The sequence below is a fragment of the Chiloscyllium plagiosum genome, chromosome 23 (genome assembly GCF_004010195.1).
Source record: "Chiloscyllium plagiosum isolate BGI_BamShark_2017 chromosome 23, ASM401019v2, whole genome shotgun sequence".
NCBI classification, from domain to species: Eukaryota; Metazoa; Chordata; class Chondrichthyes; order Orectolobiformes; family Hemiscylliidae; genus Chiloscyllium; species Chiloscyllium plagiosum.
In genome coordinates, this window is record NC_057732.1 from 53,473,039 (window position 1) to 53,477,737 (window position 4,699).

At 43.2% G+C, this 4,699-nt stretch overlaps 1 protein-coding gene across 2 annotated transcripts in view; it reads left to right on the plus strand.

Moving 5' to 3' along the window:
- The first annotated feature begins 4,457 nt into the window (after positions 1 to 4,457).
- tmem243b (transmembrane protein 243, mitochondrial b) overlaps positions 4,458 to 4,699 on the plus strand; it is a 38,158-nt gene continuing 37,916 nt past the window's right edge. The window contains exon 1 of one of the 2 annotated variants that reach the window (XM_043714199.1): positions 4,458 to 4,553. The gene's annotated coding sequence lies outside the window, so the exon portion shown is untranslated. Of the gene's footprint in view, positions 4,558 to 4,699 lie in introns of both variants that reach the window. The other variant, XM_043714201.1, reaches the window with a different exon arrangement.

Genomic DNA, 4,699 nt, shown 5'->3' on the forward strand with positions numbered 1-4,699 from the left:
ATCGCATTTCCAACGCCCCTCCCCCAAGTCCCTCCTCCTTACCTTTTATCTTAGCCTGCTGGGCACTCTTTCCTCATTCCTGAAGAAGGGCTCATGTCCCGAAACGTCGATTCTCCTGCTCCTTGGATACTGCCTGACCTGCTGCGCTTTTCCAGCAACACATTTTCAGCTCTGATCTCCAGCATCTGCAGTCCTCACTTTCTCCTCCACAATTACAGGGACAAGTTAAAGTTATGGAAGCCTCCAGCATAAAGGGAAAGGATTCACAGGCCTTAACTTATGAAGGTTCCAAGATAATGTTCTTTCACAACTTCTCTGCAGCTGTAATTCGTAAAAGGAAGTCCTTTGATGAAGTCAAAAGAAGACTGAGAGATCTTGGTATCTAGAATTCCCTGAGGTATCTGACGGTGCTTCGATTCACTTATGATGGGTCTGTGCACTCATTTGACTCTTAAGAAGAAGTGAAAAACATTTTGGATGCTATAAAGTAGATTGGATAACTTAAAGGATCTGGATAATAGCGTTTCTTATTCCTTTTCTCTCTTTTCTTAAAGAAAATGTTGCTGGATTTTTTCTGATATTAATGGCTGTTAATGTATATTTGGGGATGGGTGGAGTGCCTACTTTTAATTTCCTTGTTAATTTTTTTTTCTCTTTGCTTTTTTGGCCTTAGTCTGGGATGTGACTCAGGCTGGAAAGAGTTATGAAGGTGTTTTTGGGATATGTAGGTGCCTCCTGTGGGCAGAGGGTAGAGCCCCTCATTAAGTGCCTAGTATTTGGTTTAGTTTGTTGGTTTTTTTTGTATCCGTAGTTACTAGTACGTTAGTTGTAGTAATTTTAGTTCATGTATTTTTAGGTTTCATGAGTCTTTTTTTGTTAATGCTCAGTAACCTGTAAGTTGAATTCTTCTTTTTGAAGTTTAAAAGATGTTATAGAGAGTTATAGCTAACTGTGTCCTCAAATGGTGTACCTGGAACATTAAAGGGAGCCATTTGTCAGTTAAGAGGAAAAAGGTGCTTTTTAGTCTTAGAAAGGAGAGAGTGCAAGACACTCATCTCGATGATAAGGAACATTTGAAACTGCAGCAGAACGGGTTTGATTGGGTATATTTCTTCTCCTTCAATACTAGGAGCAAGGGAATGGCCATATTTATTAGAAGAATCTTTCATTTAAGTTGCGGGATCAGATTAAAGATGAGTATTAGTTGTTTGTCATTCTTAAAGCCTCAAATCATGGAGAAGTGTATAGTATTTTGAATGTTTATTGCTGCCCAGCGCACCCCCTTATATTTTTGACAGACGCATTCTCCAAACTAATGGCTCTTGCGCTGAAACAGATAATTATAGGGGAGATTTTAATTGCCACATGGATCCCATGGTGGATAGAATGTCTAGAGGCTCCTCAACACTTTCTTTACAATCTAAGGAACTAGTGGACTTATGTGCTGAACTGGGATTGATGAATGTCTGCTGGTGTCTGCACCCCACGGGTTGGGACTTTACGTTCTTTTCTAATTCACAAAAATGTCATACTAGGATTGATCCTTTCCTAACCCCTGCATTATCCTTGGATTCAGTAACATCCTGTACAATTAGAAATATCACTATTTCTGACCACGATGTAGTATATTTAGAGACTGAGGTTAAGGGCAATGTTACAGGCTTTAGACACTGGTGAATGGATCCCTTTATTCTTAAGGATGGTAAGTTCATCAAATACTTTATCAATGAATTTAAAGTATTTTTAGACACCGATGTGGATACGGTCACTAACCTGTCTATTCTCCGGGAGACCGATAATGCTTATTTCTTACTCTGCCTGTTAGAAATGACAGAAGAGGGAACAGCAATGCCTGCCTGAGGCATGGCTAAAGGGCTTATGCCCGAAACGTCGATTCTCCTGTTCCTTGGATGCTGCCTAACCTGCTGCGCTTTTCCAGCAACACATTTTCAGCTCTGATCTCCAGCATCTGCAGTCCTCACTTTCTCCTCCATGGCTAAAGATAGCCAAGAAGGTGTATTTTGATAAGCCATTGGTGGCTAAGCTGCAGCAGGTTACAGCTCTTCAGTCCACCTTGAACTCCACGCTTACGCAGACAGCAAGGAAGGAACTTTCCTTTGCAAAATAAAGACTGTTTGAACATGGTGACAAGTCAGGCAGGCAGATGGCATATCTTGCCAGGAGAAAGAATGACCCCCAATCCATTACCTCAGTTAGGGATGGGACTGGGATGGTCACTAAAAGATCAATGCTGCATTTCGGAAATTTAATTTTGTATTATATCAGTCTGAACGTTGTGAGGATGGATGGGCTAAGATGGAGTCCTTCTTTAAGAACCTGGATCTTCCAGGTGTTACCTCTGAGCAGGCGTCTTTCCTTAATGCCCCTTTAACAGTGCAAGAGGTACAGAAGGCTGTGAGACAGATGCTGAGTGGAAAGATGCCTGGCTCTGACAGTCTTCCTAGCGAGGTTTACAAAGAATTTATAAATATATTGTCAGGACTGATGTTAGACATGTATAATTACTCGTACAACCACGATTGCCTCCCGTCATCCTTAAGAGAGGCTAATATTTCTCTCATTCTTAAGAAAGGGAAGACCCCGGAGGAATGTGTCTCCTACAGGCCCATCTCACTTTTAAGTTCTGATTTTAAAATTTTGTCTAAGGTTCTTGTGTTAAGATTGGAAATTGTACTGCCTTTCATTGTTAAAGACGACCAGACTGGTTTTATAAAAGGCCGTAGATTCTCTAATAATAGAAGAAGATTTAAATCCAGGAACCTGCACCAGCCAATCCTGTCCCTGTTCTAGCCATGTCTCCGTAATAATGTCAGGAGGTTGCTGAATATGAAGCAAGCGTGTCAGCAGCAGTCGGTTCGGGATTAGTGATCGCCTTGGATGCAGAAAAGGCATTTGATTAGGTTGAGTGGTCATTTTTTTTATACCCTTGAACAATTTAGTTTAGGTGAGGTTTTTGTTTGGTGTGTGAGGGTCCTCTATAGTGATTGTCTGGCGGCGGTTCTCATCAATGGTGTGAGATCTAGTAATTTTAATATTTGTAGGGCCAGTCAGCAAGGCTGTCCCCTCTCACCTTAACATTTTACATTGGTGATTGAGCTCCTGGCGGAGGCTATCCTTAGGGACCCTAGTATAGTTGCTCCGGAAGTAGATCAAAATCGCATAAGATCATGTTACACACAGACGATGTTCTTGTTTTCCTGTTGAATCCAGTGGTCTCGGTACCCCGTTTGATACAATGTATAAATTCATTTGGCTCCTTTTCAGGTTATAAGATTAACTTCTCAAAATTGGAGGCCATGCCTATAAGGGGGCTCTTAGGAGAATATTTGATGCAGGGGGTGAATCACAGCTCCCCTTTCAATGGTCACAGGAGGGTTTCCTTATTTAGGTATCTTTGTTACTTCTGTCTTTGATCGGTTGTTTAAGGCCAATTTTGCCCATTTGCTCGACAGGATTAAACAAGTTCTCCAGCGATGGAAGGCGCTTCCAATACCCTGGCTCAGCCGAGTAGCTCTTATTAAAATGAATGTCCTTCTCCGTTTTCTATACCCTATACAAAAAGTCCCCTTAATCTTTCCTAGGCAAACATTCCGGAGACTTAATGGATGGTTTAGCTCCTTTATTTGGCGCCATAGGCAAACTTTTATCAAGCTAACTAAATTGCAGTTGCTTCATGGGCAGGGGGAAGCGGATCAGCTGGATATTAAAAGATATCAATTAAGTTCCCTTCTATCCTTTATTAGTGACTAGGCTTGTGAGGACCCGCCATCTATATGGCTACATATTAAGGCCTCCCAGACAAAATGTCCCCTCATTAGCCTGTTGTTCTTGGATAAAATGAAGATAAGAGCAGTCTTTTTTTTTGCGTAGAGTCAAAGTCTAATATTTTGTTTGTTTACTTGATATGTAACTGTACAGAACTGAACTGCATTTGTGACAATGTATGTATACAAATATTTTGTATGAATAAAGTATATTTTGGAATTAAAAAACAACTGAACCTTGACAAACTTGACAAAAATGAGGACTGCAGATGCTGGAGATTAGAGTCAAGATTAGAGTGGTGCTGGAAAAGCACAGCAGGTCAGGCAGCATCCGAGGAACAGGAAAACCGGTGTTTCAGGCAGGAGCCCTTCATCAGGAATGCTTCATCTTGACAAACTTGAATCAGGACACTACCAGGATCAGGCCACACCAGGATCAGGCTACACCAGGATCAGGCCACACCAGGATCAGGCTACACCAGGATCAGGACAAACCTGAATCAGGACAAGCGTGGAAGAGGACAACACCAGGATCAGGACAAAGCTGGATCAAGTCCCACTCGGATGAGGACACACCTGGATGAGAATATACCTGAAGGAAGACACATCCCAATCAGGTCAAACCTGGAGGAGGACACACCTGAGCAGCACTGACCTGGAGACGTTGCCTTTACGCACCGCCCCTTTAAGGGTTGCTGACGTTGCGCAGTTTGTGTTTGGCCGACAGTTCGTGGACAGCAGCGGCAGCGGTTGGAGCGGGAGCGGGAAGTGAGTGAGTGAGGGAGGGAGGGAGTGGGGCAGCGGGGACCCCCCGGCTCCGATTGAGGAGGGGCCGGAGCCGCAGCCGCGGGGGCTAGGCCTCGGTCACGATCAGAGCTGGTCAATCGGTGTTGAACAAGCCGCCATTACCGGGA